The sequence below is a fragment of the Rhipicephalus microplus genome, chromosome X (assembly GCF_043290135.1).
Source record: "Rhipicephalus microplus isolate Deutch F79 chromosome X, USDA_Rmic, whole genome shotgun sequence".
NCBI classification, from domain to species: Eukaryota; Metazoa; Arthropoda; class Arachnida; order Ixodida; family Ixodidae; genus Rhipicephalus; species Rhipicephalus microplus.
In genome coordinates, this window is record NC_134710.1 from 281859416 (window position 1) to 281886288 (window position 26873).

Genomic DNA, 26873 nt, shown 5'->3' on the forward strand with positions numbered 1-26873 from the left:
AACATCAAAAGCAGGACGAAATCGTCCAACACTCTAAACAAGCACATGCACTAAGTAAAGCTGTACGCTCTCACTGTTTCAATTCATCGGAGTGTAAAGCTGTCCCCAATGAGCATATAGCACATGCCGCGCCTAGGTAACGCTCGCGAGCGCATTCTACGAGCGCAGCGACCGTTTCGCTTTACGGGCACATCTCTTTGCCCAGCTCTTCGCGTTTGGCTTCCTTCCACCGTGTAGGGCTGATAAAGAATATACAACAGCGTGTTGCGATAAGGAAGAGGGAGCAGGTAGGTGCTTCATAAACAACCTCGACGAGGACAAAATATGTTGCCGCACACTCTGCCTTCATTTTTTGGCTTCGCAGGCTAACGTTCTAACTTGTGCAATTCTTGGCATACGTCGATCCCAGCGCCGCTTCAGCGAATACTGGTCTCACAACTTCTCAAGGAATAAATGGTGCGTAGATGCAGATGAATATTTTTTCTATCATAGATTTGTTGAAAATGTTATTTGCGGCACAAAGCTTCGGTTGAACTTTGAACATATAAACGGGAGGAAGTAAAACAGATGAGTGCCAACTACCAACTCTTTGCTGCAAAACAAGAAAATTTTTGAGTATATGCAGATGCGTGAAGTAGTGACGTCATACACGTCATCAGAAAAGGTGTGTATTAAAAAAAGATTAACTTGGACTCATATAGCACAATTGATGAATTCGCACTGGAAAACAGGCTCCTTTATTATACATCTTGTTTTCCGTAAGGTTGATAAAGATGAGCCTTCAGGTACTGCAAAACCATTAAAGCGAATATTTCACTACTGGCTTGCGGAAATAGTGCAAGGAGATTGTTTTCTCATTGTGAAGGAAAGCACTCTCTGGAGCATGAGTTTTTTCCTCGTATAGAATGTTTCCAATAGCCCAATATCAGGCATTTCTATTATTTATTTATTTATTTATTTATTTATTTATTTATTTATTTATTTATTTATTTATTTATTTATTTATTTATTTATTTTAGCAACCCATTGTTTCAATAGCGAATGGTTGCCAAGCATTTTTTTGTGAATATGTCATTTGATATTTATATATTTGTTCATTACTTTTATTCCCAGTGCACATTACTTTCCTTTGCCATCGTCAATGTCTTGCATCGCGGATGGGCAGTTTAGTTTTCCAGATACGCATGTGAGATTCTTCATTTGCTTTTGCTGCACATTGTCCAGCGAAAGCACAAACGAAACCCCGTTGTTGTACGCTTGTATCTTACTACCGATGCGATCATGGAAGTGTATGAAAAAATGGTTTCTTTTTAAAGCTGAAGCCATAAGCCTTGTGTTTGTGTGTGTGTGTGTGTGTGTGTGTTGTGTGTGTGTGTGTGTGTGTGTGTGTGTGTGTGTGCGTGTGTGTGAAAGACAAAATTACACTGCGTTACATTGGTGTCCGTTCGCCCCACCGCGGTGCACTAGTGGCTAAGGCACTTAGCTGCTGACCCGCAGGTCATGGGATCGAATCTCTGCTGCGGCGGTTGCATTTCTGATGGAGGCGGAAGTGCTGTAGGCCCGTGTGCTCAGATTTAGGTGCACGTTACAGAACTCTAAGTGGTCGAAATATCCAGAGCCCTCCACTACGGCGTCTCTCATAATCATATGGTGGTTTTGAGACGTTAAACCCTCCATATCAATCATCAACATTGGCATTCTTTGCAACATACTCAGCATTGAAATAGAGTTGAACCAAAAGCCAACTTCATTCTCCATCTTTAGAGGCAATATTTTGCAGAAAAATACTAAAATGGGAGCTATTCAGAATAAATATATAATACTGTTATTATTATTGGTAATAATAATATAACAGTTTTAACTACTACTTGCATCTCTGTACACAGGTTTTCTATCTTTTCACCCCCATAAAAATGCGGCCGCCATGAAATCGGATATCAATCAGTATATTCTCTCGGGGATACGGAGAACGATCTGCGACCTAATGAGCAACTCTAAATGTCCACCACTGTTTACCGTAGCCCACAAGCAGGAAAAACATACGAAACTGAAGTATAGAGTCGTATGAACAACAAGACATACAATTTCTGTAATCAATTAGAGAACGGAGTGATTTCAAAGAATGGTTTGGTAAATGTATCAGATAATTTTTTTTGTCACAACAGCCCCCTTGCAATAAAACTTCATGTGCTCATCGTGTTTTAGAAGCACTCGTTCACCTGTGCATGTATACTGTTTTCCTAATAAGACTTCATTTTTTTTGTACAGATAATATTAGTAAAGCGTGTTTGTACTGTTACCAAATATGTTTTGATGCCCAAGTTTCCCTTCAAGTGGTGTCCTTATGACGCTGTAGATTACCCGGTAACAAATAAAAACAAATAAATAAACCCACTGAGAGGTGTCACAAGGCCATTAAAACCAGCACTTTCCAATTAGCCTTCTGAAGTCATCACGGTATTAGATGCCTTACAATGCTCGTATTTTGATTTCGGCTCTTATGAGAATTATGAACGGATGCGCAATATTGCAAAAAACTTGAATGCATTGGTATTGGTTCGCAACACTGAAAGAAAAATCAAATATGTGATGTACAAGTAGTGCTTCTTACATATAGTCTGCTTATTTTGTGTTCATCATCGAAGGAAGAAAGGAAGCAGACCAAGGAAGAAGGCAGGTAGGTTAACCAGAAAAACAAACTGCTGGCTACCCTACACGGAAGGATTCGGGAAGGGGTGTAGAAATGTCAGAAACAGGGAAGAGGAGGAAAAGAAAAAGGGAGAGCGGACAGCAAATTCACTGCAGTGTATAGAACTCGACCGCAAGTCAGAGGCGTTTACACAAACCCGTCGTCCTCAAAAAGCACAAGAGGGCTTTCACTGCCTTGTGGACTGTTGAGGGATGTGCACGGTGCTGTTATATTTATCATCAAAGTGGCTCCACAATAGAGGTGACAAATTAATTAAGGCACTGCTGCTTAAACAAAGAGGTTGAAGTGATGCCGTTACTTGTGCCACTTTGTCGGGCAGCATGACCATTTCATTGGTCCTTTCCCTATGTATTTACATGCCAAATGATACGTTTATGCGGGTCCTATAGAAGTTAACGCGATACACTTGTATTTCGGGCTTCATATTGCCCTACGTTTTAACCCAAGTGTGTAAGCTTTGTAGATGATAATATTTTAATTGTTACTAATATTGAAAAAACGTTGCCGAATTACGGGAAACGCAGTTTAGGTCGGGAATAGGATTTGGGAATAAACGCACAGAAACAAGTCGTTTTAAAACGACAATGCAATAGCATTTTACTGTGTGATCGACAGCCCATATTTGAAAACTGGAGCTAGTTTGTACATTCATTGGGAATGAATGGGCTTTATTGAATGACTGGTCTTATCTCGTGCGATGCAATATGAGTGGGCTGAATCAGTTATTGTAATGTTGATTTACAATATTATGGCAATTTCAGAATCTTCCACTTTAACTTACAATGTTAGTAGCTAAGGATCTCTTCGTATAATACAACTGAATTTAAGAAGTTTTACCAAATGATACAGGAGTATCATTAGATGTTCTCTACATTACACCAAACATACAGAATGCATAAAGATTTCACCGGCAGAAGTGCCACCACCTTCTTGATGCAGGTAAGTGTGAATAGGCGGAAATGCTTTGGGAATTTTTAATACCGCCCAAACATATCAAACACTCCAACTTGAATATCTTGTATAGCATTTTTGCTGGTTTTATCTGTGATTGTGGGCTTCTGTTCGCGCGGAATAAGCGGGAGCGGATTTCCAACGAGCTACCGATTGATAAGGTCTGTACCACTCAACGGATTTGACTCACGCCCACTTCCAAAACAAGGCAGACAGTGTTTCTATTTCAAGCTTCCGGAATCGCCTGCTCGTTTCCTTGTGGGTTATTTAATACAACTGCCGGTAGGTTCGTTGGTGATTGAATTCTTATGATGCATGGTCACTGCGTCAGAGCATCTTCAGTCATAGCACCATTCTAATGTGCACTGAATGCACCGAGTCCGCAATGTTGTCGCAAATAATGTGGCACTGTGAAGAACGACACGTGAATGGAATTCTCGCAGAGCCGTTCAAAGTGACGTACCTCATTGCCCAATATTAAGTACTCAATGCAAGATATGAGCAGCTACGGTAGAGTGGTGCGGCAGGCGTGGCTGAGAAGGCCTTAGGGTTACTTTGCAACACTGGCAAGAATAAACTGATTTTGAAATACCGGCAGTCGAAATAGACACTGGCAAAAATAAAACTGATTTTGAAATACCGGCAGTCGAAATAGTTTCTGTGTCACTGAATAGATGCAATAATAATGAAAACAAACAGGCAATTATGTCAAGGAAAGTATAGGGGATGATATTAGAGGCAATTTAAGCATTTTTGCATTAAAAATACTTGCAATTCTATCACCTATGCTTTTCTTGGCATCCTTGTCTGCTAGTTCTCATCATATTGTGTCTGACAAAGAAAATGAGTGCTTAAATTTACACTTTTTTATGTAACTGACAGTTATCTATGTCGGTGCCACCGTGCATGTGTTGGTGTCGGTTTGAACACGGGTAACGTGTTGCAACTGATATCGGGTGCGTCTGTTCTAGTGCTGTAGTCCTTTTTCCACTTGTGGTCTCCTTCAGTGTATTTACAAATCTTGAGTGACATATTTCTCAAGCGGTTCTAGTGCCTGTAGTCGTTCATAAAAGCCTGAGCTTGGCCATACCCTCCTTCGGTAGCGGTCAATCAAAGATAGTCTCAAAGCGTTTGTCGTTTACATCCTGTACATTTTTTTCCAGAATTGATCTTTTTTAACATTGCAAGTACGTACGTACGTATGTATGTATGTATGTATGTATGTATGTATGTATGTATGTATGTATGTATGTATGTATGTATGTATGTATGTATGTAGGTAGGTAGGTAGGTAGGTAGGTAGGTAGGTAGGTGGGTAGGTAGGTAGGTAGGTAGGTAGGTAGGTAGGAAGAAAGCGCATCCAGTAATGAAAGCCATATCATCGTTAATCAAGCCCGTAATCAAGCTTTTCTCAAAATTGTTTTTGGGTGGAATTTTGTCGGTGCACCCACCTATACGCCTTTAAATTTATTTATACGACAAAACCACTAACGCTGTCCTATACTTAAACCCTGCTTTACGGAAATAATCATATTTCGTTTTGTTTGGTTTCTGCACAGCAAATATCGCACAAAACAGTGCTTTTGTTTGTAGGCTTCCTATGGCTGTTTTCTGCCTTTTGCACAGTTTTAAATAATCCACTATGTCTTGCCAACTCGGCTAAGCATCCATTCCAACAGCGAAACACGCAAAGTTGTGGACTTACACAGATTTTCTTGTGGTTAAAAAGGAAAAACATTTTTTCGTTAAAAGAAGTGAACACTTGTGATTTGATCGAAAACAAAGAAGCACGGTGGTGAATGTCATTCTTAATGGAATTCAGCTTTCCCAATATTTTCAGTGCTTGGAATACAAGTATGAAATTTGAGAAAGCATTCATGGAACTCCAAAGGTAAAGCATGATACCGGTGTAAATTTACGTGTTCAGTTTTCAGTTCGAAATGAAACTTCACCTTAAAACGAAAAAAAACGAAGAAAAAGGCTGGGCATAATACAATTTCTCAAATTGAGGGCTTGATAATTTTTTAGAGACTATAAAACAAGCCATTGAAGTGAAAATGAAGAACTACCTCGAATGAATGGCCCATGCTCTTAACTTTTTGTGAAAACAGAAAGGTAGATTACAAAAAGATCCCACAAAAAAGCCCCCAGCAGTCATCTGTCCCATTTTCCTTACACGAAAACAGCAAATGATAACATCTAACTACGAGCGAACGTCCTTGCGAACGGCGGTCCCCAGCTCACCCCACCCTCCATGAGCACGCATAAGCACAAACGCCTACAGGTTAACTGAAGGCAAGTCTACTGCTTCATGGAAACGTTTCAAGGTCATGTTCAAAGCAAGCGTTTCGAGTTGTTGTGGTGTAAAAGCGCCATCTTGCGAAACTTTACAAAACGAGAGACCCTCAGACTTCTACGAGAAAACAAGAGAGGGCGCCATCGCATCAAAGCTGCCTCATTTTCTGCAAACTTGAAGTTGTCGTATGACAGCGCAGTCCGCATGTTGGAAGTTTGAAGAACTCTAACTTGGCGAATAAAATGCCGAATAAAAATGGACAAGGCGACAGATTTTTTCTTTGGTCGCAAAGTCAGGCGCGAGGGTTTTCAAATCTCGATGGCATTTCCCATTTTATTTGTCATCGTTAGAGAGGCAGTGTATCTATCCGCTAATAATGCTTACATTGCTGCACAGTGTATCGCCTGCTCAGCCGTTCTGGCTGTCATCAAAGAGAGCTTGTAATCTGTTGACAAGGGTAGTGAAACTACTTGCTCCGCGCTAAACAAAGCTCGGCGCGAGGTAATTATTCGTGAAGAGACTGCAGTGAGCAAAACCTGTTTATTGCATGAACGCAATAGAGGGCAGAAAAGCAAACGAGAATTTCGACCAATGACGTCAGGACGAAACAGAAGAAACAGTGGATCACAATTGATGTGAGTGAAAGCACAATCGAGTGAGGGTGAAGGGTAGTTCGTACACTCGGATATTCGTGCAGACGCCTACTGCGGCCGAGTGCAGGCAGAGTTGATAACCTATCTCTATTGCTTCTAAAAGGGTACTCCAGACGCGCAAAGACGTGTTTTTTTTCTCTCTGAGCTCGGAGGAAGCAAGATTTAAAGACGATAGTCTTTCTTGGGGCACTTTGATGCAAAACGTTTTGTCTGTCTGTCTTTCTGTCTCTACATTTGTCTGTCCGCACTAACGATACCCCGAACGGCTGACTTCCCGCCCCACCCTGAAACACAAGAAAAGTTAAAAAACTTCTAGTAAATGTCCAAAAAAGATGGTCCAAAGGTTTACAATACCCCTGTCACACGTGGCAACTAAAATACACTTTGAGCGAGTGTACTTATGCTCACCAAGTGTCATTTTGGTGGTTCCCTGCTACATGAGAAAGCTAAGCGTACTTTGGAACTGATGGCAGTGGCAATAGACGGATTAGTAGCACAACGTATATTTGTTATTCTTGCGGCTGTGTCTCATTGTCAGGACTACGTTGTCTTCGTAGATGTAGCATCTGTGACGCACGTCATCTTAAATGACTAGAGAACAACTCACCTACACATGTGCAAGTGTGCCTGGAAGTAAACAACGCGACGGACGCAGTCATTGCACAGCATGTGCTGCCGCATCCCCTTAGCTGATGTGGCTGCGAATTGCCCAACGGTGAGAGTAGTGAGGTTTTTTGCTGTATTTTATAACTAGTTTTAATACACAGCAGCATTCTTCACAAGAAAATCAATGGTTTAATTATAGTAGGAGCACCGCTTTAGGCTACAGCGTATTTCTGCACAAGCCAGTGGTACCGAGGCTACCAACTACGCAGCGAAGTGAGGTTGGGAAACACTTGCTGGCTAATGTACTTTGCAGCGAATGACACTAAACTTAAGTTGCCATGTGTGACAGTGGTATAAGAAGTCTTGTTGAGATGTTATTCAATCCTAAGCAGCTTGAAAGCCTCCTTTAGCTGTGCTAACGCTCCGTTATCATACGGTTGAACAACTGCAAGCAAGAATTCTAAAAAAAGTCTTCCTACCTTTTGAAGAACTTTTTAAAAAGTGTACTATAATTATATTATTAGAAGCCGGCCTTGTAAAGTTCTTGCCGAAATTCTAAAAAGACTTTTGCTAGAAATTTTTAACACCTCTTTAGACATTTATTTTTTATGCAAACCAGCTAGTTGACTGTTTCCTGTAGTTAGTTTGTTGCATCATGTCAGCGTTTTGCAATTGGTGCGTTTAGCTGTTCACTGTTGATAGTGGCAAGTAGAGACAGCAGCATATAATGGCATTGAATTGATTGCTGGCTCTTTTCTAACCAGCCAAATTGCTGCCCCATTTCTTAAAAGAGTGAAGTAGTGACGCCTGTCTATCGTTACGATAATCTGATTTGCTTGGAGACAAGACAGGCTTTTAAACGTCAACTCATTTTCGTTTCTGGTGTTGCTTGGAATGCATCATACTGCCCATGCAAAAGTAAATGCAAAATTTCAACAAATCTTGTTGCATACTTGTAAACTTTATTGTACATAACAATGACTACACACTTTGTCCCAAAACATGAATGATTTATAGTAACTATGATTATACAAAGCAAGTGAGGTGCTCGCTATATACTTGGTCCAGGAACTTGCACACATACAAAAGGCACAAACTGTTTTCTTCGAGCAGATTGCTATCAATGCAACACCAATTAGCAGGATAGCTTAGCAAACACATTATTGACCCAGTAACAAATATATGAAGGAAAAAATTGTTACAGCCAAAAAGCAGCAGTCGAAAGATTAGTTTTGTTCTCATCCAGTGCGCTTGAATTTAGGTTTGTTAGAACCATGAGTAGTCAAAATTATTAAGTTTTACCATAAACCTGTGTTTAACAATCCAATTGTGGTTTTTACAACATCCCGAATTCCAATTCCATCCCAAAATACTCACACAAAAGACAAAGTCACTGTCGCTCACCACACAGCATGCAGGGCATCTTCTTCATTCAGGGCGAAGAGGGGGGGGGGGACACTTCGGAATGGTCATTGTTCGCTCTGTACGCAATGACTATAAAAATATTTTTTTTGGGGGGGGGGGGTGCAGACATCGGCATTGTCTGCCACTGGTACCCATACCCATAAATATTACTAAACATACACCTGAATTACTCTCTTTGCGTTGTGACACGCTACTAACTGGAGCAACAGACATTTTTATTGTCCTTTGCGCATACAAACACCAGTAGTCGCTAGTGACTCCTCGACGACACCTATAACTATATCTAATACATATTAGTGGGTAAAGAATAAGGACATTCTATAAAAGCTATAAAAGCGATCTTTCAGAGCCTTTTTTAAACGCTCATTGGGTAACTACTGCAAGCCCGGTTGCTTGACACCCACTACGACATTAATAATAAATTTTGAGGGTAACAGGCTGGCATTCGCTATTCTATCTCTCGTCATTTATTTATTTATTTATTTATTTATTTATTTATTTATTTATTACATACTGCTGACCTGTTTACCAGGTCTTACGCAGGAATGGGCATACATAAATGTTTACTACAAAAAACATAATTGACATCACACAGCGTACTGACTGTGGGTAAAATTCAACACTTTTGTATTATTCTACAAAAAACTAAAGAAAAACATTTCAACAATGGCATAGCTTTGCTGACTGAAATGTAGTAAAAAAATGGAAGCATTGCGTAACTCTGGGCTATTTGACTGTACAAAAAAACTGTTAGTGATTACTGAGAGCATGTAGAAATAAATCAACTGTTTGACACTGTACAGCATCGGGTGATAGGCAATTCCACTATTGCTTAGTTCTTAGAAAAAATGAATGCCTGAATGTGTCTGTGCGGTTTACGTAATCTAAAACTTTCTTTGAATGATGTGAGCGCACAGCATATTCTCTTATTTGTAGAATGTGCACTGTTTTGTTGATACCAATTTTGTTGTGGAAAATGAGGTAAAATGCTTCAGCCTCTCCATTTTTCTTCTCTCCTGTAGTTTTTCGAGATACGCTTTAATTAGCAGAAATGAAGGGGAAGTACGCCAACTATACAAATTAAAAACAAATCGGGCAGATTGTCTTTGGATCATTTCTAATTTTTTAATATTGGACTCAGTAAAGGGATCCCACACTACAGCTCCATATTCTAATACTGGTCTAATGAACGTTTTGTACGCGAGAAGTTTGATGTGTGGTGTGGCATTCACAAGCCTCCTTCGCAAATAGCCAAGCTTTTTCATTGCCTTTCTTTCAATATATTCTACGTGTTCAATCCATTTTAAGTCTGATGTGAGTATGAGTCCTAAATATTTGTGTTTACTGACTTCGGATAACGCAAGACCATTGACGTGATAGGTGAACAGAAGCGGCTGTTTCTTACGCGTAACTCGCATTGCTACTGTTTTTTTTATAATTGATTGTCATCTGCCAATTTTCACACCACGTTTGTAGCGTTGCTAGTGCAGTATTTAAAGATTCTTGATCACTGTAACTATAAATTTCCTGATATAGTATTCAATCGTCTGCGAAGAGCTTTATTTTTACGGGCAAGTTTAGCACAATATCATTAATAAATAACAGAAAAAACAACGGCCCCAAAATTGACCCTTGAGGCACACCCCATTTCACGGGGGCGGAACTCGAGGTGACACCATCAATGGCAACACATTGGCTCTTCAATGAAAAATTAGCAGTTATCCATGCAAGTAATTTCTCATTTTTCAGAATTGGTTTGAGCTTAATTAGTAATTTCTGCTGACTCACACCATTGAAAGCTTTCTTAAAATTCAATAATATAACATCTACTTGACCATTCATATCGATCGCTGCTGCTAGGTCTTGAAACGTTTCAATAAGCTGGGTTACCGTCGAATACTTTTTGCGAAAGCCGTGCTGAGGGGCGTGATTAGGTTATTTCTTTCGACAAACATAGAGAAATGTTTGAATATTATATGCTCTAGAATTTGGACACTAGTGCATAGCAAGGAGATAGGCCTAAACGCGGAAACGAGGATTCTTCTCAGAAGCGTGGTATCTGCTAAACACTTGCAAGGAATTTAGTGCCAATTCTTCATGCAGCAGCTGACGGCAATGAGGAATTATGGCTGAAATGATTATGCGCTACAGTTATGGCGTGAACAATAACAAGCTTTTATAATGGGTGGGAGCATTGGACGATCCTGTCCTTACGCTATTCACATTGTGTAATGACAGGTTGTTCTTTCTCTTTATAAGTTGTAATAACATGATTTCTTTCCTGGCATCAAGCCTGCCGAAGGCAAGTCTGCGAAGTTGTTCCAAGCACTGTTGTGGATCTATGGTAGAATACGGGGCTGGCACCCAGCGGGCCTGGGTTCAAGCACCACTGTGTAATTGGTACTAGGTTTTTTTTCTAGTTTCATGCGATGTGGTTACGGACACCGGTGGCGGCGGCAGCAGCAGTGCCGAACAACTGCACGGGACTCGAGTTGTGATCCCATAACAGCATTCGCTGATAAAGCAACAACAACGACATAATCCCCAGTTTCAGGTCGGTTACAGAATTAGCAGTGGGAACACTATGGCATGATAAAGCCACAAACCATTTAAAAGCTTTTTACCCCAAGCGTTCTTTTGTGTAACTTGCAAATTCAAGGCTTTGCCGTAGGAGATCCAAGGAATTTATTATAAAAAAAGCTCTTCTTTAGCATTCGCCGTGAGTCGCCGTAAGGTCGTAGCGCTCAGCACCGCTCGCTATAGTGTGGTCAGAGCAATATCTGGAGCCCACCAACACGGCGCTTTTCATAATCAGAAGGCGATTTAGGGACGGTAAACCCCACACATCAATCATTCGTGGTCAGACTGAGGAGAGTGCCGCTTACAGAAGAGCCAAGCTGGTAATGTGGCTTTTCTGCGCAGCGACTATGAGGCTAAGTAGGAAAGATAAAGGAGTTGCATCTCGTCGAGAGTGGTGAGAGGCTTGCTCGGAAGAGGAAAATGTGATGCCATCTCCGATGGTTGTTTCGGTGCGCCCTAGAGCATTCTCGCAAGCGGCAATGCTTTCGGCTGATTGAAAGTGAGCGCGTGCCTCGCGTTCAGCTGGTTTTTTTCGATCGCTCTCCTCTCTCGTCAAGCACTCTGAACTGCTTCGAGCCATTTCTAAAGAACAATGCGAGCGCTTCCTGTCAAGTGATCACAAGCAACGTGATCATGGTGGCGTCATATCAAGTCATCTGGTATCATCTAGTATCATCTGGTATCTGCACATCATTTGGTATCTGCGCAGTTTTGTCAGCGTGTAAACAGAGCCTGTTTAAGCGATGAGCTGATGTCATCTCCTGTGACAACCCACCCGGAGACCAGCGGTGAAAGAAACGACGGCGATGACGATGTAAGCTGTGCCTTGCACCAGGAATTCGCCCAGCTAAGCGAATGCCTTGTTGGCAGCTCGTTTCATCCGTGCATCGGCCACTTTGTTTGAAAACGAGGGAAGCTTCGAATTCGCTTTGACTCTGCTTCTACTAGAAAACGAATATCCGCTGTACACTCTGAGGCAAAGAGGTGTTAAAAGGGTGTGTGGTTTGTCTTTTTGGGGTTTAACGGGGCTGCCACAACTATTAATCCCTTCAAGGACTAACGGCACCGGGTCTAAGAGTTAGTCCCCGCAGACGAGCTCAAGGAACTATTAGCCCTCACATTTACACCTTAGTGAGTAACCGTTTATTCCACAATTCACCCCAAAGGACTAACATTTAGTCCTCACATTTGAATCTCATAGAGCAACTGTTAATCCCCACATTTACACCTTACCGGCCAACTGTTAGGCCTTACAGTTGCACCTTGCCGGACGAATAGTTGATCCACTCTAATACTCACATCGGTTTAACTTTCTGTCCCCTGTTCAAACATTCTTTTTTTGTTTATTTTCCACCAGGCCTAATACTTTTTTCGCCTGTTTTTCTGCGCAGTGAGCAACAAATTCCGCAGAAAAAAACACGCGAAAAAGTAGTTAGCAACCTATGTGTAACTGCTTTCGCAGTCACGGCAACAACGAAAGACAAAAGCGAGTTTTTCCACATACACAAGGAGTTTCTACATTCTTTTAAGTGAATTCATGGTGAAGTGTACAAGTCCAGTCTCGTTGTAAAATCTTGTGCACTCCTTGGGGAGCTCCTCCAACGGAAGTGATAGATGACAGGCATTGCAGACGCTAGCGCACGTAGCTTCTGCTCGTTGTGTTCCCACGGCTGCATGTACAATAATATAGTAAAAATAGTTAGACACACGTGACAGAAGATGAAGATGCACGCATATGACAAGTACGTGCACGTTAATATGAAAACAAGCGTTAAAATTTGACACACAAATAACTTTCCCTTCACATCTCGCACAGTCTTTCTCAAGCTGCTCTGACGAAAGAGATGGATGACGGACATAGCAGACGCCAGCGCACATAGGCTTCAGCACGGTGTGTGCTCACCGCTGCACAATAATTATGTAAAATAGTGAGTCACGCGTGACAGAGGATGAATGCAAATGCATATGAAAAATACGTGCAAGGTGAAATGAAAACATGCATGAGATATGACATGCTAATAATTTCACTGTGATGTCACACATCGTCAAAGACTCATTTCGATTCCCGTAGCGCAACAGCTTAAGCAGCGGCCACAGCCACACCTCCGCGAACCACCGTGCCGCTAACAAGCCGGCGAGTCCTAAGCGAGCGACATCTTTCAGCTCGAGCAAGCGAACGCGAGACCAAACACGGCGCTGCACGCGGAGTGTCGGCCGCCAGCGATCTTCGAACAGGAGAGCGAGCTCACGCTTGGCCGCCGCCACGAACAGCGGCGAGCTGGTTTAGAGCTAGTGCCGAAGAAATCGACGGTAATGCGGCCCTTTTCCACAAACTCGAGCGAGTGCAGCGCGCAAACGCGAGTCCACTGCCACGACCAACGGACGGTGCCGATCTGCTAGCGACCGACTGATGGGAAAGCAAACTGTAATTGCGACCAATTTTCAGTGAGTTCCGACGCTAGCGAAAGCCCCGCCAGCCCATCCTGGTGCACTTACAGCGTGCGACATACTACAACCAAGCTCTTTACGAGAACCCGCAACGTGTTTTTTCATCGATTCTTAACACAGCGACGAGGTCTCATCCCAATATCGTCAGCCCGGAGCTCATCGCGGTCGCGAAGACAAGCGAGCACTCGATGAGCGAGCGTACGGGCGGCCGACGGCAATGGCGGCCAATTTCCAGGCGGTCGCAAAGCGCAGGCGAACTGCAGACGCCGAAACTGACCTTCGCGATGCACTTCGTGCGTGTGATATACACCACGACCGAGCCCGTAGCCGGCAAGCGGGATCCGTATTGCACACGCGACAACTAGAGTAGAATAAAGAATGATAACCTACCTGCCTTAGAATCAAGTGCTGTTTTCTGCCCTGAGTCAGACTGAAGTATATATTCGGTAGGCCTGTTGTCTTCTCGGCCGCCATATTGGCCTTCCCAACTGTTGCTGTCGCATGTTGGTCTTGACTATGTTGAAGCCAGAGATTTACAGCGCCGCGTGGTGACGTGAGGAGACTTGCTCCAGACTTCATGGGTGCAGCGAAACGCAAAAGCAGCAGCCCACGCTCATCCAAGCGTACACACAAGCACCACGTCGTAATTCTTAGATCGTCGAATCCAGGCGGCGGTGGTCGAGCACTCCGAGTGTGACGCAACGCGAACCGTCGCCGGCAAAATACAGAAAAGACTGCACCAGCAGAGGAGGAGAAAGAGGGCTGGTCACCTTGGCAACGCTTTTCGCGCTGCCTGCAATCCCCGGGCGCATCATCCCTTTGGAGCATGTTTGGAGACTAAATGGTTTCGCGCGGCACGCTTCCCTCTGCGGTTGATCCTTAACGGTATATCCGTTCATCGCGTTCGCCTATTGAGCTCCGTTACTCCTTTTTCGAGTAATTTTGCCTTAGAGTGTAGGCACATAGTACCTATTGTTCCGCTTTTCCTCCGGCAACAGTTATGACTTTCGGCTCTAGCGTATCTACCCTGCTTCAGAGTGCGAGCGATGACGGATCCGTTCACCTCTGAGCCGGAGGGCAGAGGCGACCAGCCGGAGATACTATGAAGAGCGTCGTTTTATGCTCGCTCGCATAAGGGAGTGGAGCACTAAATGCAACCATGACTCACGAAACGTTCTTGGTGAGGCGGGCATATGTTAAACAACAACAGCAATGCTTGCAACGCTGCTTGCATTATTTGAAGCTAAACCCTGTGGATAATAGGAGTTTTAAGCATGGCGTAAACATATTTACAAATGCAGACACTCTCACCGCAACACCTTGAAAAGCGCAATCCACGTGTATCAAGCTTATCAAGCTTTTATCAGTTTTTTTCCAGCTCAGTCAGCGCCTTCTCATATCGTACATAGAGTAGAACATAAAAATAAAGATTGGTCATTCTGGCCTAAAGCGGTGGCGCTACGCACATTCACCCTAGCCATAAGATGGCAACACATCATTCACTGATTTTGAGGAAACGTGTGTACTAGTTGTCTACTACCCTACTCTTTCAAGTGAATTATAGGATTACGTGTCTTTGCGACGGCGAATTTGGCTTTCTTATCCGTCTTTATCACTTCGCGTGCACATAGTTGGGCAGGAACTGGCATGAATCGAATGTGAGATAAATGCACATGTGGTCGACGTGACGGTAACGTTGTCAAGATCCGTGTTCATGAGCATTTTAAGCAATGAGCTAGTATGGACTGCAGCAGGGCGACGCGATAAAAAATGTGCGGTAACGTGCGCGGCGTGCGTTGAAGTCCTCGCTTGTTTTGTCCGCCTGTCTGCTTGGCTGCTGCTAGGTGCGAACGCTATCATTACTTTGTAAAATACGTAATGCAATCGTCTTTATAGCCTTAAACTAACATTTATCGCTTTGTGCTGTTCGATGTACAGAGATTTTATTTATTTATTTATTTATTTATTTATTTATTTATTTATTAGCAAGGTACTGCTAGTCTTAAAAGGCTGTAAGCAGGAGTCGGGATAAAAAGGTGAGGGAATATAGCCATACTACGTAGGAAAAAAAAAAGACGATAGCGACATGCTAGACACTGAGCACATTTCTACAACAATAGTGTCAACACATCGATAAACACAATATTGCATAACTGCATTGTAACCTAAATACTCGAAATACCATTATGCATAGCGCACATACTATGAAAAAAATATATTAAAATACATATCGGTATAAACAAGTGAACATGGAGCACTGTAATCTAAATACTCGTAATGCCATTAATGCATAGTGCACATGCTAGGAAAAAATATCAAAATACATATAGAAATATACAGGTGAACATTTACAAAAGAAATCAGAAGATTATTATAGTTATACAGTTGCGCTCTTCACTTCGCTTATTGTTTTCTTGGAGTGCATCACACGAAAAAAAAAAACGTTTGGAATGCTGTCCAGCACGTTCGCGAGAAAATTGTTGTTTGGCTCAAAATATGAGGCGTTGCTCGCGTCGTTGGATTTTCTTTGTGCCGGTACAAGTATTCAAATTCTGTGCATGTGTGAGATTATGTGAAAAGTGCTTCTATGCATAGTATCGTTATCGCGGGCATTCGCAAATTGTTTAAAGCGGTAACAAGTGCAATGAAAAAGAAGTTGTGAATCTAGAAAAAATGTTAATAGATAAAGCTATAGGGCGTTATCTTTGAGTAAACATTTCTGCCTCGATCGTTAACAGCTTGCATGGCACCCAAAATGGCATTGTTTTTGCTGCGACAACTGCTTGTGGCTGTTTTTCGCGAAAGAGCAATTTAGAGTGCGTAAGTGAAAATTAACGTTAAGGCAAGAAAAAAACTTTGCCAACATTTCTTTTTTTCTTTTTTTGGTTCACGCCGGAGTCAAGTGCTGCCTCTACAACTGCCGCGTTGCGTTGTGCACTGTATGTGTAGTTGTACAAATTTAATGCAGTTTTATTGATCTGCAGGTCTTCCTATAATGTTGTCCATATGTTTCTTTCTGGAGTCTAATTTATACTCATGTTTTGACAGCAGTATTTCCGTGTTTCGAAGTGCAATAAGGCTATCTCTTCATGCCACGTTCTTCAAAGAATAACATAGTGGGTTAATGAATATCACTAGAAAATAAAAAGTTTTTGCTCCCCCAACAATAGTTGTGTTATATTGAAATGTGTGCATAGACACACAGTGGCATCGTGGGCTTGCCGCTCTGTCGACGCAGCTTACACGAAGCTAAACGATGAATTAAAAACACGCGTTAAAAATTGGCCCCATAGCTGCATGTAATCTGCAAATGTCGTCGAAAGACGATTGTCTTGCGTGTGGAGAGAGTGAACAATTAATTCGATGTTCTCCGCAAGAAAATCTATGAATGGTGTTTTGGGGGCGCTGCGTTAGAGTGCCTCGAGCGTGCAGCGTAGGCGAACGAGCGCATCAAGTCGCATCACACGTGATACATGAGCGCCACCTGGCAGTCTTCTTGGAAAACGAAGCGCGTAGCTTTGAGACGAGTGTGCGCGCCCGTCTCAGAGGTGAGAAGGTGAGGAACGCAAGGTGACGGGTAGGTGCAACCACCATCGCGTCTTAGCAAAGCGTTGGAAACACTCACCTTTTCGTGCAAGCGTTGCATGGTCAGCACAACGTGATAAGCGCTATAGTCCTTAACATTACTTATGTATGCATTTGCTAGTAAAATATGCACATGCAGAATATATACGTGTTGTTATGGTGCCACAGACTTGCGCTATAATTGCTTAATAATTGACAATTGCACAAGTATGAACGCTAATCCTTGAGCAACATTGGTGGGCGCTGCGGGTGGGGTCGGCCGTTTAAAGTACTCGGTGCCGTTAAGAGTGGGCAAACAGACAAATGTACAGGCAGATAGACAGACCAAAATTTTTGCGTCGAAGGTTCCCAAGAAAGACTATCGTCTTTAAAATCAATGTGTTGGTCTAGTGGCTAAGGTACTCGGCTGCTGACCCGCAGGGCGTGGGTTCGAATCCCGGCTGCGGCGGCTGCATTTCCGATGGAGGCGGAAATGTTGTAGGCCCGTGTGCTCAGATTTGGGTGCACGTTAAAGAACCCCAGGTGGTCGAAATTTCCGGAGCCCTCCACTACGGCGTCTCTCATAATCATATAGTGGTTTTGGGACGTTAAACCCCACATATCAAAATCAATGTGTTGCTGATCGGCGGCGTCAGCTGCGCTTCCGCTGGGAGGCGCCACCCACCAGAGACGAGCTGGCCGACCAGCTTTGGGCTGTCCGGCAAGCTGAAGATGCCGCCCGGGTCGAAGGACTTCGAATGGTCACCTGAGGCACCGCCATCATAATCGACGGAGAGTGGGAAGGGACAGGAGTTAATACCCTCTCCCCCCTCGCCCGGTGAAAGCTGCTGAACATTAAATAAAGTTTAGCTCCACCGCGGTGGTCTAGTGGCTAAGGTACTCGGCTGCTGATCCACAGGTCGCTGGATTGAATCCTAGCTGAGGCGGCTGCATTTCCGATGGAGGCGGAAAGGTTGTAGTCTCGTGTGCTCAGATTTGGGTGCACGTTAAGAACCCCAGGTGGTCGAAATTTCCGGAGCCCTCCACTACGGCGTCTCTCATAATCATTTGGTGGTTTTGAGACGTTAAACCCCACATATCAATCAATCAATTAAATAAAGTTTATTCATTCATTCACAGCCTCAGAGACGATCACGCACAAAGAAGCGGTGTCGGAGCCTGTATGCTAATCCTGATTAGTAGAAAATAGACTTCAACACAACCTTTTTTGCGGTCTCCCCTTTTTGAATTGCAAAGGTTCCGAACGGCCGTTTGGAGCGCTGGGAACCCAAATACGCTGGAAAATAACCTTCAAGATTATGTCAGAGGTGCAATCAGGAATTGATGTAAATATAAGGACTGGGGTACGTCTCGCGTTGGGTGCTCACGGGAAGACGATGAATTATGCTGTAATGGGGGCTATGGGATGGACAGGCTTTGAATAAGGGAAGCTCAGAGCAAAATAAGACTTGAAGAGAGGCTTGGGAAAATGAAGGAGAGTAGATGGGCAGAAAAAGTGTTCAAGTATTTGTATAGGAAGAGCATGGACACAAAAAAAAGGAGAAAAAGAACTAGGAGGCTCGCCACTAAATATACGGCTCCCGATTTGGGCGATACGGCAACAAGGAGCATTAAGTGAAAAGTCAGAGAAGTGGAGAGGATTTATTGGATGGCAGCGATGGAAAAGAAGCCGGCTCTCAGTAACTACCGAAAGGCAAGAGTGTAATAGGGTGGGAGAAGTTTTATAGTAATTCAAGGGGAAGCGCTTTATTATTCGAAGCGAGATCGGGTTGCATTAAACGTGCAGTCATAAATATGATTCAATAAAGAAGAAGAACATAGTAAAGTCTGTTTTACAATTGGGGCAGATGTCGAAGCGCACGGCATCTCTGCAGTCGCGCGCCGGAGACAGCTCGCGTATGCGCAGACGCTTGAAGAGCGTGCTATTGAACAGCATCGTCTGCGACGATAGTGTGTGCACGCTTGCCACATTATCAGGCTCCCCGTTGATTTCGTTGTTCCTGCAGGAAGTAAGACAATATTGTGTACTAAACGTTGTGCGATGCCTACCTCTCAGGTTTGATATGTGAGGTTTAACGTCCCAAAACCACCATGTGATTATGAGAGACGCCGTTGTGTAGAGCTCCGGAAATTATGACCACCTGGGGTTCCTTAACGTTCACCCAAATCGGAGCACACGGGTACCTTTCAGCTTTGGTTGGGGATAACTGGGTTCTTAAAACACGGTTCCACATCATATGTTGCTCGCTCTTTCGAAACGCCGCAGTACTGAATGCGTTTGCGTATATTTTTTTCTTTGCGTGTGAACCACAGTACCCTGCGACGGGGAATATCACCATCAGCACGTACCGTGCGTGGTATTTGTTTTACACCTAAAAAAGAAATAAATAAAAACGAACCACTCTCTATGGACTATTATCCAGCTATTGTGGCGACTACTATCGCCACAATAAAACAAATTAAATTGAGTTCAAGATTGCTGTAGGTCAAGAAAACGAGCTTAACTTCCTTCTTCTTGATAGCATTTCTTTAGTTTTGGCAACACTCACACGCCGGTGCCAAAATATACGCCTGAAGCTTTCCATTTCACTTAGTACCACATCATGTCACCAGCGGCAGCGGTAGCGGCACTCATTTTGAACGGCAATGAGGCGTACTGTGACACAATGAGATATATGGCCTAGTTTCCGCAGAAATTACGAAATTTTCCTGCTGCCTTACAATGCGGCCAGCTCGCGCCGCCGTGACTGACGACGTGGTCCAAACATTCAACACAACGCCCCTCAAGCGTCTGCGCACGCACGGGCTGCTGCTGGCGCGCGCCTGCCACGCTGTTCGCATCATGGCCTTATAGAGAGGCCACGCGATACGAGATTTCCCCTAAGTGTGAAACAGACTGTTCTTGGTGTGGGCGAGCTAAGGAAACAATCAAACATGTTCTGATTGAATGCGGCGATATCCACCTAGACCTACTTGTGATCACAAGTCTACATGAGGCGTTGGATTTAAGGGGCGAACATGGAAAGCTGAACTCGTCCGTGATAGAAGCAAGTAAGAAACGGTTAGAATATTGGTGGCAGAAAAGTAGAGATAAAGGACAGAAATGGTGGAAAAAGGAAGTCATTTTTGCCTGAAAAGGCAGAAAGATGAAACATTATTTCATCTTTTTTTTGTAGTAAGATCAGTTTAATCGAAGTAGGAAGGACATTTGGCCAACATAAAAAGTGAGTAATGTTCTCATTTTTTTTCTTGCGAGCCTGGTAGCACACATGTCACCACCGCGTTATACAGGGGGTGCTCATAGCTTCCATCCCCCCTACCACCGCAGAGGCGTATTGGTGTGTCCTCTTTTAACTTTTTCTTTGGTACTATATGATCGCGCTGCGGAAAGCGGGGCCAGTCGTCATGGCGGAGCTGCTGCTTCTGCGACTTTTTGGTGGCAAGTGCGGCTACGCTATTATTTGAAGCGAAACTTTTAAAGACGATATAGTCTTTCTTGGGGACCTTCGATGCAAAAATTTTGGTCTGTCTGTCTGTTTGTCTTTCTGTCTGTCTGTCTGTCTGTCTGTCTGTGTGTAAATTTGTCTGTTTGTCTGTATGTCTGTCTGTACATTTGTCTGTTTGTCCTCACTTAACGGTTTCGGGTACTTGAAACGGCCGACCGCATCCACAGCGCCCACCAATGTTGCTCAAGCAAGATTTAAGGTTCATGCTTGGGCAATCGTGAATTAAAAAGGAATTATTGCGCATGTCTGGGGCACCAAAACAACACGTATATATTCTGCATGCGCGTCTTTTACTAGAAAAGGCACACATATGTAATTTTAAGGACACTAGCGCTTATCACATTGCGCTGACCATGCAACGCTTGCACGGAACGGGGAGTGTTTCCAACGCTTTGCTAAAAAGAGACGGTGGTGGCACCTACCCGTCGCTTTGCGTTCTACACCTTATCACCTCTGAGATGGGCGCGCACACCCGTCTCAGAGCCACGCACTTTGCTTTCCAGGAAAACTGCCAGATGGCGCTCATGTCTCACGTGTGACGCGACTTGATGCGTTCGTTTGCCTCCACTGCTCGCTCGAGGCACTCTAACGCAACGCCTCCAGAATACCACACACCGATTTTCTTGCGGAGAACATCACTTAAATATCTTGTTCATTCTCTCCACACGCAAGACTATCGTCTTTCGCCGACATTTGCAGAAACTTGCAAATACGGGGCCAATTTTTTTTGTTCATGTGCGTTTTTATGCGCATCTCTCGACGAAGGTAGCATCGAATTGCTGAGAAGTGCCTCAAATCGGTAGAACGTGTTTTGTAACATACAGCTCCGGCTATCATACTTGTGCTGGGTGTGCTCCTTTCTTCAAAATACCTGACTGAGAGTGAACGTCTGAAGCAGTTGCCCCTTATAATTCCAGGTTCACACCGAACTATACTGCTCACTGACCATGACTGCGCTAAGCATTTTTCAAAGACACAGTTTCAATCACATATCACACAAAATTTAAAGAATGGGTTATACTTGACGCGCTGAAGAGCCATGTTATGTCTAAAAAGTCATTGCCACCTAATTTCTAAACTGTCTTCAGCACTTCACACGGACAAGTAAACCCAGGAAGCCACCCCGGAAGAGAAAAGCTCCTGTGCAAATGTCCAAACAGTTTTGTTAAGCAGTCGGCAACATCAATGCAACGCATAAGCGTGAGCAGGGTTTTCCATCGAAAAGGGGTGGGGGGTGAAGGTTCATTGCAGCCTCCCTCCTTACTAAGTCAAAGTACGGGGCCAATCTTGTGCCCCCCGTTTTTTAGGCATGTGTGTGCGTGCATTCGTCTGTTACTCAAACCCAAACGGGTGAAAACGTTATGGAGGCAGAATAACCGGCCCCTCTTCCACCCCCATCCCTGGTGTGCACGCCTAATGATGTGACGCGTCAATGTGGTTGCATCAATATTAATATTACAACAATATATAATATTATCAACATCTTTCCCAACAATATCCCAATAGAGGGATAATGTTATCCCTATAAAAAGACATTACTATCTTAACAGAGGAATATTGATAATTACCGTAGGCTGACGCTCTAAAATCCCGGTTTGATTATGAGGGACGTTGTAGTGAAAGGCGTCTGAGTAATTTTGACCACACAGTTTTGTTTAACACGCGCCTACATCAAAGCACACGGGTGTTCTTTGAATAGTGCCCCAACTGAAATGCGGCCGCCGTTGCCAGGAAAGGTTTTCATTGGAGGATACCATGGTGGCTTATGTTTTTGGTAGTGTTAATATTGTATATTATATTATTTTCTTCATTTTTTTGCAACAATAAACGCCCTAAAAGAGGAAACTGCAAATGTGCGCGAGCAGAACTAGAGGCCAAAGTGCTGCCTGATCGATTTGTTTTCACAACATTCACCCCCTGCAAGGGGCGCTTAAATTTAAATGAATCCTTAAACCTGGTGCAGTGTTCATTTTACTCTGAAATAAGTTTCCTTCTCGTGCGTGTGTGCGTGCGTGTGCGTGTGCGTGCGTGTGTACGTGTGTGCTTGTGTGTATATGTGCGCGTGCGTTAGTGCGTGTGTGTGCGTGCATTCGTCTGTTACTCAAACCCAAACGGGTGAAAACGTTATGGAGGCAGAGGATTTTCCAGTCGCCAACACCGCTTCGTTGGCTTCGTTGGCCGCTGCGTCATATATGGCACACAGCAGAATGCGGCTGGGTTTCTGAACATACTAAGGCCGCGAAGGCGCGTACACGGTCAACAGCTGAATATTCTTACGGTGCGGTTTTGAGCTAGTTTGTGGGTGTAATTACCCACGGGTGAAAGAGAATTTTACCGTAGGGTTGAAGCACTGTCGTAAATGAGCATGTTGTCGCTTCATACCTTAACATGAAATAAAAAGCGATGACGCAATACATACTTAGAAAAGATTTGCAAAACAAAAAAAAAATCTTAGAAGGAGTGAGATAAGTCATAGAAAGTGAATAGCCAGCTTAATGGGGGCATAAGCTTCCCTGTTTCAACAGCCTTCACGAAGTTGAAGTGGCTTTAATAATAAAACTACGTCATGCAACGTGAACTGGCTGCATTCGCAAGTTACCTCATATAAGGCGTCGTTTTTCCCGATATCACATCTGTGTGACAGCTGTTTTTTCAATGTAACCGGCAAGAACTAAAGAGATTTGTGCATGCATAAGGACGTTAGAGCAACGTCATTTTTTTACCTGTTTGTAAGTGTAGAACCGAGAAATCTTCGATACTACGTTAAGGTATTCGCAGGAAGCATTAGACTTCTAAAGTAGCTGATATTTTTCCTTAATTTGTGTGAGTGTCTCACAAGTACAATCAATAAGTATTTCAGTAATTTCTGCAGTCTGACATATCAGAACCACAGTAGAATTATAGGCAATTAGTAGTGGAGGGCTTTTTAAATCTCGACACGGGATAGTCTTTACAGTGAACTGTCATCTTACAGTACACGGGCCTTTAACATTTCGCTTCCATCGAAACGCAAATTCCACAGCCAAGATTGAAGCCGCGTCTCGTGCCACCTGCAGCCGAGGACCAGAACCACTGCGTCACGGAGGTGATTATTAGCATATTTGAGTAAAATGCGATTCTTCTTAGTGCATATCTTGGCATGCCTTCACCTCTCGGCTTACAATTTTTTATTGACCGTAAATTAAGATAATTTTGAGGCTCCGTTTCCTTATTGGACACAGCATGAGTGAAAACCGGCAGTTTTGATTATTTATAGACGGGGAGGTGACAGGCGCTCCTATAGATGTTGTATTCCCCGTTTGAAAGTTCAAATTAACTTTACCAAGCCGAACACTCACGCGGGTAAGTCAGCGAATAGCGCATAAAACAGCTGTTCTAATTGTTTAATGGTTTCGTCGACTGTAAGCAAAAGTTAGCCCAGATGGGAGTTTCTCCAGCGCATGAGCCCACAAAACTCCCCTGCCCCAATTATTTACTCCCTGGTAGGGAGTGAACTCGGCACATGTCGTCGTAAAACGCCCCCTGCTTAATCACAGAGCTTATGAAAGACATGACCTTCTTAAACTCCCCAGGGAGTTTCAGGTCACGTGGTTACAAACTCCCTATGGGAGCTTTATTAACCCTCTTTGGGCGTGACGTGTGTGTGTGTGGGTGTGTGTGTGTGTGTGTGTGTGTGTGTGTGTATGTGTGTGTGTGTGTGTGTGTGTGTGTGTACGGGCATATGTTTGCACGTTGGTGTGAAACGCAGGTGCTTTGTGTGGCTAACCGTGTGAGCATCTGTCAACAGGCAACAAAATTATAAGTGCAGCGAAGAATTGCAACGACCGGTTGGTATTTACTGTGAACATTTCAATATATTTCACACCGTTAAACCACGCTCCACATCGGTCCAATTCCTCAACGAAACGCCGTGAATGCCACGCTTCAAAGGGCCGAGTAACAAAAAACTTTGAAGATTACATTAATGGTAGTAAAAGTAAGCTGTTACGATCGTCAGCGGCTGCTCCTGGAGTTTCGCCGTGAAAAACTTCGAAGCGGTCTGAAGTCGGCTTCGTTCGACTACGGCAGGCTGGCCGGCAACCGATGTGAGAGTTGCGCCGGCGACGCACTCGCCCCGTCTCCGCCGATGGTGGGTTCTGAAAGTGTCACCAGTATTTCACCGGCTGCAACATCTAAACGGTAGGAAGGCCTCGCTATGCGGTCGGTATCAAGCCGGCATTGTATCGAGCTCTCACTGAGTGCCGGCCGCTGTGGCAAACTCTACGAGCTAGCACCAACCACCGGCGAGGCAAAGAATGTGTTTCACAAAAATAAAGGCTGCTGGGATGAATAACAGTATTCTGCGCCTTACGACCGCAGCTGTCACATGACTAACTACAAGGCGAGCGCCGAACGAGGCGGAGTACGATCGTCAGCGATTGCACCGGAAAACGTCGAAGCGGTTCGAAGTAGGCTTCGCTCGACCACGGCAGGCTGACCGGCAACTGGTGTGAGAGTTGCGGTGTTGCGGCGACGACGCGCTCGCCCCGTCTCCGCCAATGGTGAGTTCTCGGAGTGTCACCGGTATTTCACCGGCTGCAACATCTAAGCGGTAAGAAGGCCTCGCTATGCCGTCAGCATCAAGCCGGCATCGTATCGAGCTCGCACTGCGCACCGGCCGCCGTGGCGAGCTCTACGAGCTAGCTAGCACTGACTACCGGCGAAGCAATGAATGTGTTTTTCAAACAATAAAGGCTACTGGGATGAATAACAGACTTCTGCGCCATGCGACCACAGCTTTCAAATGACTAACTCGAAGGCGAGCGCCAAACGAGGCGGAGAAACACAGAAACAGCGTACGGAATACATGCATGCCCGTGCAATGCGAGCGAGCAACAGGAACAGAAACTGCGAACCGTCTCGTTAGTTTAAGTCTATTGCTCGGTAGCTTAAACTGCGTGGATAGCGGACACCCCATTCTGAGCATACGAACAATAACGAGACGTAAACGGCACATAAGCAAGCATTTTGTGATCGCCAGCTGTCATTCATCGAATCACCATGCCGTACTCGTGAGTGAGGCCTAGTCGTCGGACGCGGTAGCGGTGGTCTACCTCGGTTCAGCGCTAGAGCTGCTGAATGTGCCTTTTCAATGTGTTCATGCAAGGCCGCGCGCGCTTTGGATATGATTCAGTGCAGTTTACGGATCCACAAACAGTACTGCTAATGCAAATTCAGCTCGTACGACAAAGCGCCAACTGATAAAACTTTGTCGCTCTAGTTAAAAAATATTGAATATTAGGCAGGCTTAGGATAAAAGGCATGTGTGTTGAAGTGCTTACATCCGGCCGCCGCAATTTCATGCTTACGCCGTGCGTGTTTATTGTTTAATTAACAGCAACAAAATGGGTCCCTTGAGGGCTACATGGGAGGTCAGAATGTGGTGCCTATATATACCCGGTGACTGAATCGTAGGTGTGGAGCGTGGGTGGCAAGCTGTGGTGAGTGTGAGTGTTGCAATATTACGTGAAGATGTGAGCATGTTTGTGTACTGTAATCACTGTTATGTGCTTTGAAGATAATGCAATTAAAATTACGCTTGCACAAGGTGCGGCTGCTGACGTAATTTTTTTTCTCGGTCGAAGCACAAAATTTACTCCCATACTGACCTGAAAAAGTTCCCCGTTAGATGTAAATGAAAACCCCTGGCACCATTCAAAAACTCCCTACTAATGGGGAGTAAATTTTTTTACTCCTTATAGACGGTGTTTATAAAACTCCCATCGGGGCGTGCGCAAGAGGACAAGGTCATTTACTCCCATCTAGGCTTATTTTTGATTACAGTGTCGCGATCGCACCAGTTTCGACGCAGCTGCATTAGTTCCAGTGCGTTGTGGCAGAAGAACCATTCCTTTGAAAGACGATGGTCGAGTCGCCATTTGTGTACATTGAGAGGGGCCATCAGGATATCCTAGACATCCTAGCCCGCTGAGGGACTCAGGATTGAAGTCGCCGCACCAGGCCGACTATACAAAAACAGAAGGAACTTGTAAACAAAAGGGCTCTGGAACACTGCTGTAGTAGTCACACAGTGTGGCTCCGAAGATGTACTGTAGAGGGCGGGCTCTAAAGGG

General features: G+C 44.1%; 1 protein-coding gene across 7 annotated transcripts in view; it reads left to right on the forward strand.

Annotated features, from left to right (window-relative positions):
* Positions 1-296: 296 nt before the first annotated feature.
* Positions 297-26873, forward strand: part of LOC119161459 (uncharacterized) — a 41796-nt gene continuing 15219 nt past the window's right edge. For 2 of the 7 annotated variants that reach the window (XM_037413941.2, XM_075879244.1), the window contains exons 1-2: positions 297-456; positions 23735-23845. The gene's annotated coding sequence lies outside the window, so the exon portion shown is untranslated. Of the gene's footprint in view, positions 457-23734; positions 23846-25281; positions 25302-26873 lie in introns of those variants that run through there. The other 5 variants (XM_037413940.2, XM_037413942.2, XM_037413938.2 and 2 more) reach the window with 3 other exon arrangements.